The sequence below is a fragment of the Homarus americanus genome, unplaced genomic scaffold (genome assembly GCF_018991925.1).
Source record: "Homarus americanus isolate GMGI-L3 unplaced genomic scaffold, GMGI_Hamer_2.0 scaffold9131, whole genome shotgun sequence".
NCBI lineage: Eukaryota > Metazoa > Arthropoda > Malacostraca > Decapoda > Nephropidae > Homarus > Homarus americanus.
The window spans coordinates 14,192-25,739 of NW_024715934.1; the positions used below are offsets into that span (position 1 = coordinate 14,192).

Below are 11,548 nucleotides of genomic sequence, written 5' to 3' on the forward strand. Positions count from 1 at the left end.
TATGCAGAACTGGCAGCAGAGATGAGAAGACAATACCAGCAGGTGAAGGTGGCTGCATTCATAGTGGGACCCCTGGGAGCATACGACCCGGAGAACGAGAAGCTGATGAAGAGACTAGCATCAAAGGGATACCTGCGCCTCTTCAGGAAACTGTGTGTAAGTGATGCCATTCGCTGGTCGAGAATGATTTATATAGAACATACCTCAGGGGCTAGACAGTATGTAGGGTGAAATAAACCCAAAGTCAAGATAGAAGAAAGAATAGGTTCTAGTTAGTGGAATAGGAACATTATGTATAAAATGTAATAGATAGTCAGCCAATTGTCACAAATTACTGGAATACCCAAACTATTGTAAATAAAAAACAATGTATCATTCTTTTAAATAAAATATATTCTTATTTCTCTCTTTTGCTACTTCCATACTTAGTACTAGTTGCGGGACCTGCTTCTCGGCATTTTGGCTAAGATCAAAGTGTAGTATATATTCTTATTTCTCTCTTTTGCTACTTCCATACTTAGTACTAGTTGCGGGACCTGCTTCTCGGCCTTTTGGCTAAGATCAAAGTGTAGTATCTGTTCTTATCAGCTTAATGGAGAGTACATAATCAGGTTCTTTTTGCATGGAAGGAAGAACACAGATTTGGACTTTCTGGGGGTGAAAGTAACAGAGTTTACTCCTTTGTTGTTTTAGGCGGCGAGCAGGGAACCCGGTATTTCTCCATTGCTGTGGTTATTACTAATACCATGCAGTGAGAGGAAACATACCGGGGGTGCCCTGCAAAGCCCCAAAACCTGGTCCCACGGGACCCCACGTGGGTGCTTCTCACACGTGGCTATTCCCTCCTCTCTGTACTTCCTTACTTCGTACTGGCTGAGGGACCTGCACTCATAGAAGTGTATTCGTCCCAAAGTCCCTCCCCGGTAAACCATCACCTTGCGATCGAGTGGGTTTGTGATGGCGAAAGGGAGGTCGGTACACAACTCTCGGCCGATCCTCCAGGAATACCGTGATAGTGCGGGTACACCCTGGTAAGGGGGTTGTCATGTGTGTGTGGGTGTTCGTGTGGGTAAAGCAAGATGGACGACGAAGAGCCAAGGGGAAGAAACGAAGGAGATCGCCAGCCGGAAAGAAGAAACCGAATGCTGACCATATGGTTCCCTGCACCACCATCCTTCAAATGCACAGAGAGGACGCAGGGATGCCCATGGGAATGTGCGTCATCGGGGTGGTCTGGCTGCAAGCAATCACTAGTCCGACATCTAAAGGAAGCCCACAACAAGAAAATCAACGAATATATGAACATGTGTGCAGGGTGCTATCTGGTACTGACTATCCGGCCAAGCAATCACACGTGCATCCTCAACAGGCAGATGAGGGAGGAGCAAAGGGTTCCCCATTTTCGTTTCCAGTGCGACGTGCAATACTGCCACTACTCTGCCCCAACAAAGAGAGGATTGAATAACCACAAGGTAGCAACACATGTACGGCAGTGGAGGAGGAGAGACAACCAACGTCAGGCGGAGCAACGACAGGGGAACCAACAGGCTGAAGGCAATCCAGCAAGCGCCCAGCCCTCACAGGAAGTTGGGGAAAATAGGGATAACGAGCAGAGGGAGCAGCCACAGAATTACGAGCAACAGCAGCAAAGAGAAACACAAGGGCAACGAGAAAGGCACAGATGGACACCTCCACCCAGGGATGGAGAAGTGGAAGGACCAGAGACACCACGCCCCGTCTCTGGGAGAAGTACACCAGTGTCACCACTGAGCCCAGACGATCAAGAAACGCGACTGAGGTCGATAACGCCGAGCCAGCTGCTCCAAAATGAACCCTCACCAAGAGAGGAATCACAGCACCCAGGGGACCTGACACCCCTCTTGCCCATGCCAAGAATGCCACTGTCACCTCTAAGCCCCGATGAAGAACATGGTGGAGACAGTACCCGAACAGGGGAACAGATAATGCAAAGTCAAGAAACAAATGAAGGAAGCCAAAGTAATCTCAGTGAATCCCCTACACCACTATCGCAAAGTGAAGCAACTCAAACACTAAGTGGTGAAGGCAACATACAGGAGCAGATTGGCATAACTCCTGAACCAAATGAAGAGCGAGATGAAGCTGAGGAGACATGGATACTGGAGCCGTTTCTGGGCACAGTGTATGAGATCCAGCGGAACCCGGACTGGGCAAGATTTGAAGAAGTACTGATTGAGATCGAGGTAGCAATACAAGCGGCAAACAGGATAAACATCTCTCAAGGACAGAACACGACCAGGAAAATCACCGATGCCAATGATTGCAAACAGATCCAGAGGCTGTACAAATACAACCGTCGCCGAGCAATACGGCTAATTGCCGAAGGGAACGGCGCAAGATGTGAAATAAGCAAGGAGAGAATAGAGGAACACTTCCAACACATGATGGTTGAAAAGGATTGTGACCTAAATACCGTGGAGCACATTCCCGAACCGCCACACGACAGACCAGAGATGGAAATGCAGCCCTTCACAGAGAAGGAAGTATTTACAAAACTAGCAGCAGCAGAGAATTCGTCACCAGGTGAAGACAGAATATCATATGAGAACTGGAGAAAGGCTGACCCAAGCTGCCGAGTTATGGCAGCCATATTCAACGTGTGTCTCAGAGCCAAGAGAATACCAGTCTCCTGGAAACGATACAGAACAATACTTGTCCCCAAAAAAGGTGGTAACCCAGAAGTCGTTTCAAATTGGAGGCCTATAACACTGAGCCGCACAATATACAAGGTGTACACGGGATGCCTCACAGCACGACTCAGAAGGTGGCTCGTTGACAACGAGGTACTGTGCGCCGCACAGAAAGGATTCATGCCAAGTGATGGGGTGATAGAACACAACTACATACTTCAACATCACATGGACGATGCACGACGGAACAATGGCGATACCTGCATAGCAGCACTCGACTTGACCAATGCATTTGGCTCAGTGTCACTGGACCTCATTAAAAGAGCGCTCAACCGTATAGGGGTGGGACGGGATTTTGAAACAGTAGCAGGAGACATCATCAGTGGCAAGACGACAAGAATACTAACAAAGGAAGGAGAAACAGAAGAGATACCAGTGCAATGCGGTGTGCAACAGGGGTGCCCAATAAGTGGTCTCCTGTTCAATATAGCGGTCGAACCACTGTTGCGGAAAATCGCGGCCGAAGGAATGATACTGGACCAACAGCACAAGCACCCATGCTTAGCATATGCAGACGATATAACCATCATTACAAAACAGCAAGATAATCTACAGCAACTCCTCTACATAGCAACAGAACAATGCAGTATGATGGGACTGGACCTAAATCCTAGCAAAAGCTCATCATTGCACCTGTCTGGACGAAGACCTCGAGGAATGCGCCAGACACAGTTCTACGTGGGAGAAACGCCCATCCAATGGAAGAGCGATGGCGAAGCAACGCTCTTCTTGGGACGACCAGTTGGGTTCCATCTTCTGCCAAACATCCAAACAGTAGAGGAACTAATGCAACTCGGGACCAAAATACTGACAAGCAAGCTAGCACCGTGGCAGAGAATAGATGCAGTCAAGACATTCATGTTCCCGGCAGGAGTGCATGCAATGAGGACTTGGCAACTGAGGAAAACTGACTGGGCACACCTGGACAACGAAATGAAGACAATGCTTAAACACACGCTACATCTACCGTCAAGAGCGTCGAATGAGTACTTGTACGGAAGCAGTAAAGCTGGAGCGTGTGGTGTCCCACTCGCGGCAGAAGACTCTGACATTTTCCTGGTGGATACCGCATATAAATTACTCACGTCACCGGATCCTGACGTCAGGGAAATAGCCAGAGAAGAATGCCGGCGAGTGGCAACAATGACAACACGACAGGAGCCAAGCATGACCGACGCATGCATGTACTTAACACAGGGAGAGATGCAAACGCGAGGAGGAGACCACCAAACCATCTGGTCTAGAGCCAGGTGTGCCTCAGGCCGAATGGGGGTTTCCTGGATAGCAGAGGGAGGAGACAACATCAAGATAAAATGCACGGACTCCATCATTGAAGAAAAAGATAGAAGGAAGGTAGCCAAAACCATCCGGAGCCAGCGACGACAGATGAGAGATGAAGTTCTGCAGAATAAGCCTGACCAAGGGAAAGTGATGAAGCTCGTAGCACAAGAGAGAGCATCATCAGCTTTTGTTCGAAATGGAGCGTATACAACCTTCGCAGACTGGCGTTTCATACACCGAGCAAGACTGAACCTACTCCCCGTCAATGGAGCGAAGCGAGGCCAGAATAGGGATCGGAGATGTCGTCGGTGCAATAGAGAAGAAACGCTCCCACATGTAGTAAACCACTGCATGATACACTCTCGAGCCATACAAAAGCGACATAATGCCCTGGTGGATAGAGTATGAAAAGCCGCAGAAGGTCGACATTGGAAGGTCATGTCGGCAAATGAACGAGTACCAGGAGCAGCAGACAATGGACGTCCAGACCTGGTGATTGAAAAGAACCGAGAAGTGATCCTGATCGACGTCACCTGCCCATTCGAGAATGGACAAGAGGCATTTAAAGAAGCAAGACTGAGGAAAGAAGAAAAGTATGCAGAACTGGCAGCAGAGATGAGAAGACAATACCAGCAGGTGAAGGTGGCTGCATTCATAGTGGGACCCCTGGGAGCATACGACCCGGAGAACGAGAAGCTGATGAAGAGACTGGCATCAAAGGGATACCTGCGCCTCTTCAGGAAACTGTGTGTAAGTGATGCCATTCGCTGGTCAAGAATGATTTATATAGAACATACCTCAGGGGCTAGACAGTATGTAGGGTGAAAAAAAACCCAAAGTCAAGATAGAAGAAAGAATATGTTCTTATCAGCTTAATATCTGATACGATCCCCATGTGGGATCTTCGATATTAAACTGATTTTTGGATCATGGCGAAGTGCTAGGGGCTTGCTCCACCTTTGCCGCGGATCGGCCCGGTATTGCAGTATCTCCGGGATCGGTCCACTCCCCATGGGGAGAAATTAAAGCAAATATATTACATTTTATTTAAAGATGGCCATGGGCATATAATGTCTTATAATCGCTGTATATATGTCACGGTCAGACACAGGTGCGACTTCTTTCTGGGTTGCAAAAAAGCAGGATGTAATTGTCCGTTTATTCGGTCCTTGGTAGGTTACAATATGCGGAGTTACACATGCATGAGTATGATGTGACAAACATGGATAAGAGGTGTGTTAGGACCTGGCAAGGATAACGTTGGATATAACATTAGGATAAGTTCAGGCTCATTTCACAACATGAGTACAGTTAATATTTTGAAGTTCTCTATTGTGTCATGAGGACATAACACTCCTTTTTTCTGTCTCAATCAAAGTTTTTAATCTCAAAAAAATGTCTCGATATTATACTGGAAAAAATTTAGATTAACACGTTTTCCTAACAGACTATTAAAAACTTCTTTCAGTATTATGAGTTACTAGGCATCAATTGGAGAGTTTGAAAATCTTTTCATTCACACAAAATTGTCAAAATACAAATCATGTAAAAGTAGCGTAGAAAAAATTCTTCGCTGACGCTTAAGCATAAATCAAGTACTATTTATTAACAGAGACCTTGTTAAGCGGTGCAAATACGCCGCTGCACCTTACTTTATATTTCGTTTAGAGTCCCTTATGATATGTATAAGGGGGATAGCGCGAACGCAGTCCCCCGCTAACAAAAATTGCACACCCGAGTTAACCACATTTGGGTTAATCGCAAGGGTCAGCATCACCGGAGTGCAATGGTGAGCCTCGCCCTGGGAAAACCGCCTTCGTGATCACGGTATCTCCTGTGCCAGGTAAGTATGCACGAACATCATCATCCTGAACCCTAACCTTACTTGACTGACCATCAATGCGCTGAACCTTCTTTTTTATGTTATTTACCTCATTTTACAAACAAATAAAATGATTACTCTTTCTATAATTCGTAGTATGCTAAAATAAAAATTTCCAAATTAAAAATAAGAGCATGTGATAGAAATAAACAAGTTTGGCTTTATAAACTTTATTCATTTACAAACATACTGGGCTAGAAAATGTTAACTATTGATATTTATTTTCGCGTTTTTCTTGTGTCTAAATCAAGATGATTTCAAATTAGATCCAAAATAAAGTAATTAATAGTATCTCAACCACCATCTTTAGATTGATTTGCCAGGATAAGTTTGTTAAAGTATAGAGGTAAGCCAAGTTTTCTTCTATCTCAAATTGACCTTAAGTTTCTCCCTCTCACGATTAAGTCGTTTGGGGTATTACTTATAATATCAATTATGAGGAACTTGCTATCTAGTGAGGGCTATCCCTCCTAATATAAAACTGAACATTGTGGAACTACTTTCTTTGGCATAGTAACAAGATCAATATAGCCCAGTATCATTTATTGGGAAATTGAATAATAACCAAACTAGAAATTGATACAATTCCAAATTTTCTTCAATTATATGCAAGAAATGTCTATACTTATGTAATCATTTTACAAATACTTCAGGAACTACTTTTCTGGGCGGAGCTTCATTCTTTCATGAAGGTTGGCATACAAGGTTCATAAAGTAATCGTCTCACGCATTTAGTCACTTTCATTTCTAGTGCAATTTATATTTTTCGGAAATTAGTTTTCCAGTTACTATGTAAAAATAAAATAAAATAAAATGAAAACAGCGGGTTTGTTGGTGGTACCATAGTAAAAAAAACAGTGGCAACGGGCGTAACTCTACGTGGGGAAAGTACAGTAAATGTGTTCTTCAGTCTGCCCCTCAAACATGCCAGTTTCTTCCTTCACTAACACTGGTCAATAAGAGCTCCTAAACAAAGGAAGAAGGCATTAATGATAGTGATTAAGGAAAACTGAAAATTGTAAATGGTAACATAGCCATGAAGTGTAAAGAATAGTAAATTAATTGGTTACATAATTACGACTTTTGTTATTATAGATTTTAAATGTTGATGTATAAGGAATTTGAATGTTTATCTGCAAACAAAACTCGAGATAGATCCTTGTTGCACCAATTTACAGGTGAGCGAAGTAAGAATATTACCTAATGTGCATTAATTTAATTGCAACAGCTTTGGAATCGGCATCCGATTCTACTCAGTTAACACACCACCTACAATAACAAATGACAGACTTCTTCAGGAAATAAAGGAAGGCACAGTAAAAGTTACCTACGAAGATGATAGGGTAGAAGAATCCTACATAGACCAACTGATAAATGCAGGACTTATTAACACCAAATACAATAGAATTGAAAGAGTAGATACAATTAAATTTAAGAAAATCAGAACGGGATTGAAGGAGGAAAGGAGTAGACACTCGCCAGGAGATATACGAGCCAGCAGACACCCTACACCAAGTTCTCGGGACCCACGACTACTCAAAACAAATCATTCAATTCAATTTCAATTTCAATTGTTTATTCCTTGATAGAGGAAGCGGGATCCTAGTGCTGTCACTAGGTACCCCTGTACAATGACACCAGAATCATCTGGCAAGTGTGAAAAGTATATACAGTATAAATATTATAAAGGGGCTTACTAAAGCCTAAGAAAGGAAGGATGTTCCTTTAACACATAATTAATATTATTTACAAAATATCTGGCCAGTATTGGGAGGATCATCGTGTCTCCGTCAGGGGGTCGTGGAGTGGTGGTCCAGCAGGCGTCACGGAAGCGTTGTGTGTGGGGACATCTTAGGAGGTAGTGAATAAGGGTGCGGCTGTCGGGTCTTCTGCATAACGCACAAGAGCGTTGCTCAGGGGATGTGGGGATACCAATCTCCCAAGCAAAGTCATACCCAATGATGATACGGGCAGCAATCACGTCCCTCCTCCGCGACCCTTTCCCGTAGATGTACGAGAAGTTAGGAAGTTTACGGAGGACATCGTACCATGTGGGCGGGGAGTCCAGGGGGATGGCTGCTTCCCGAGCTTCTCTCTGTTTGCGGCGGATTTAGGTCCTAATCTGTAAGAGTGTTCGAGGAACAACGTAGTCAGGTGTGGCCTTGTTGCAGCCAGTCTTGGCAAGGTCATCTGCTGCCTCATTCCCCAAGATACCGACATGACTAGGTATCCATAGGAATGTCACAGGACGGCCTTCATCCTGAAGTGTGGATGTTAACCCTCGTATTCGGAGGATGAGGTCCTTATTTTCCCCAGATCCAAATGCGATCCCGTCGAGAGCAGACCTGGAATCGCAGCAGACAAGCAAGGGGCAGAAACCATCTGCTTCTTCCTCAGCGAGAAGGTCAGCAAGGAGGGCTATTAGTTCAGCCTGAGTGGAGGATGTCCCGTCAGAAACTCTGAGAGACAGTTTGATAGGCTCAGGGGCATGAGGACGGGAGATGTAGACACCAGCCCCGGCCCTACCTGTAGCGGGGTCAACAGAACCATCAGTGTAGAGGACGACCCTACCTGGGGACCAGTGAGCGATCCTGGAGAGGTGGTATTTGCGGAGAATAACAGGGTTCACCTGGGATTTCGGAAGCGGTCCACCGAGGGCAATCACTTCAGGTTGAAAATCCAGCCAGGGAGAAGGAGACGAACCAACAGCAGGGGTGACAACAATATCAGGCAGGAGGTCGTGTTCCTGAAGGGCTCGGATGAGTGACCCTCGCCACTGTCTTCTAGATGGAGGTCGGTCTCGAACAGCAGTAGTCAAGTTGGTTTGGACATAGTTGCCCCTAGGATCCCGTAGAATGGAAACGGCAGTTTTTAGGTAAAACTCCTGGACACGATCCTGTAAGGGGGAAAGACCAAGTTCGTTATATAGAGACGGGGCGTGGTGTCTCTGGTCCTTCCACTTCTCCATCCTTGGGTGGAGGGGTCCATCTGTGCCTTTCTCGTTGCCCTTGTGTTTCTCTTTGCTGCTGTTGCTCGTAATTCTGTGGCTGCTCCCTCTGCTCGTTTTCCCTATTTTCCCCAACTTCCTGTGAGGGCTGGGCGCTTGCTGGATTGCCTTCAGCCTGTTGGTTCCCCTGTCGTTGCTCCGCCTGACGTTGGTTGTCTCTCCTCCTCCACTGCCGTACATGTGTTGCTACCTTGTGGTTATTCAATCCTCTCTTTGTTGGGGCAGAGTAGGGGCAGTATTGCACGTCGCACTGGAAACGAAAATGGGGAACCCTTTGCTCCTCCCTCATCTGCCTGTTGAGGATGCACGTGTGATTGCTTGGCCGGATAGTCAGTACCAGATAGCACCCTGCACACATGTTCATATATTCGTTGATTTTCTTGTTGTGGGCTTCCTTTAGATGTCGGACTAGTGATTGCTTGCAGCCAGACCACCCTGATGACGCACATTCCCATGGGCATCCCTGTGTCCTCTCTGTGCATTTGAAGGATGGTGGTGCAGGGAACCATATGGTCAGCATTCGGTTTCTTCTTTCCGGCTGTCGATCTCCTTCGTTTCTTCCCCTTGGCTCTTCGTCGTCCATCTTGCTTTACCCACACGAACACCCACACACACATGACAACCCCCTTACCAGGGTGTACCCGCACTATCACGGTATTCCTGGAGGATCGGCCGAGAGTTGTGTACCGACCTCCCTTTCGCCATCACAAACCCACTCGATCGCAAGGTGATGGTTTACCGGGGAGGGACTTTGGGACGAATACACTTCTATGAGTGCAGGTCCCTCAGCCAGTACGAAGTAAGGAAGTACAGAGAGGAGGGAATAGCCACGTGTGAGAAGCACCCACGTGGGGTCCCGTGAGACCAGGTTTGGGGCTTTGCAGGCCCCCCCGGTATGTTTCCTCTCACTGCATGGTATTAGTAATAACCACAGCAATGGAGAAATACCGGGTTCCCTGCTCGCCACCTAAAACAACAAAGGAGTAACTCTGTTACTTTCACCCCCAGAAAGTCCAAATCTGTGCTCTTCCTTCTATGTAAAAAAGAACACTGATTATGTACTCTCCATTAAGCTGATAAGAACAGATACTACACTTTGATCTTAGCCAAAAGGCCGAGAAGCAGGTCCCGCAACTAGTACTAAGTATGGAAGTAGCAAAAGAGAGAAATAAGAATATATACTACACTTTGATCTTAGCCAAAAGGCCGAGAAGCAGGTCCCGCAACTAGTACTAAGTATGGAAGTAGCAAAAGAGAGAAATAAGAATATATACTACACTTTGATCTTAGCCAAAAGGCCGAGAAAGCGATTCCAAAGCTGATGATGATGATGATGATGATGATTATACGGAGAGAAGAGAGCAGTGGCTCTGAGAGTGGGAGAAGGGTATAGTACAAGGTAAAGTTTAGAAGTGGGAAGTAGAGGAGAAGGTTAACAGCAGGTGGGCTATCCACCTTGCGGAGACGGGTTTTTTTGTCTTCCGTAACTGTGCTGCGTTAGAGGTTCTTGGGGTTAGGGAAGGCCGGTCTCAGCCAAGCTAAGCTAGGTTGTTCTAAGTTGTCCTGAGGGCATATTTTGTTAGGGGGGGGTCTCTCCAGGTCCTTGTGGCACTGGAGGGATGATCCCCATCTTAGTTATTTTTATTGTTATTTTTTATTGTTATTTTGTTGTTATTTTGTATATAGAGGCTCTGGTTCTTCGTTATCATTTTTCCTGCTTCTAGGCCACCATCCGTGCGATGTGTTGTTGTTTTCCTCAATTAGTTGGTTTAGTATGGGATCCTGTTCTTGCTGGATATTTTCCCATATTACATTTGCTTGGGTGTGTATTCTGATGTTGAGTGGGTCTATGCCGTGTTCTGTGTGTATGTCTTGTACTGTTTGTGTGTATGGTGGTTGGTGTTTTGCCGCTCTTCTGAGGGCTATATTTTGCACTGCTTGATATTTGAGTTGATTGGTTCTTGAGATTGTGTTCAGAGGTATCGGGGGGTATTCTAAGTGTGGTCTGATCAGTGCTTTGTATAGGTGCAATTGCGTGTTGGTTTCCAATTGGCGGAATCTTTTGAGCTTAGTAAGTTGTGATCTTGCCATAGCTAATCTTTCGTTAATGTGGGGTGTTATTCCGCATCTGGATATCTTGAGTCCTAATGTTTTTCCCTTGGCAGCATATGGTATTTGTTGGTTGTTAACAATAATAGGGCATGGTTTTGTTTTTGCGATGTGAATTATTTGGAGTTCTTGTACATTGGTTTTTATCTTCCATTTACGTTCATAGTCGTTTATTACCTCTATTTCTCTGCATGTTCTAATAGCCATCATTTGTTTGGACTTTCCCGGGTACCTGACTATCTGTGTTACATCGTCTGCGTAAGCTATGTATTCTGATTGACGTGGTTGCGGCATATCTGCCGTGTATACAGTGTATAACGTCGGCGATATATTACTGCCTTGGGGAACTCCGCTATGAAGGATGAAGGTTTGTCCTAGATGGTTGTCGATTATTAATTTGGCCTGTCTGTTATCTAAGAAATTACATAATAGTGCTGTGATATTGGTAGGCATGTCCAATTTGATTATTTTTAACTTCAGTCCTTCATGCCAGACTTTGTCAAATGCTTTTGAAACATCTCTCAGAATTATATTGCATTG

The 11,548-nt window shown here is 45.3% G+C and overlaps 2 non-coding genes and 2 pseudogenes across 2 annotated transcripts; 2 read left to right on the forward strand and 2 right to left on the reverse strand.

Moving 5' to 3' along the window:
• Positions 1–535: 535 nt before the first annotated feature.
• Positions 536–737, forward strand: LOC121857986. Its single transcript, XR_006087313.1, has one exon. It is a non-coding gene; the product is annotated as a U2 spliceosomal RNA (small nuclear RNA).
• A 4,066-nt stretch (positions 738–4,803) lies between these two features.
• LOC121857984 lies at positions 4,804–5,021 on the forward strand (annotated as a pseudogene).
• Positions 5,022–5,698: 677 nt separating this feature from the next.
• Positions 5,699–5,861, reverse strand: LOC121857983. Its single transcript, XR_006087312.1, has one exon. It is a non-coding gene; the product is annotated as a U1 spliceosomal RNA (small nuclear RNA).
• Positions 5,862–9,905: 4,044 nt separating this feature from the next.
• LOC121857988 lies at positions 9,906–10,025 on the reverse strand (annotated as a pseudogene).
• Between the last annotated feature and the right edge of the window lie 1,523 nt (positions 10,026–11,548).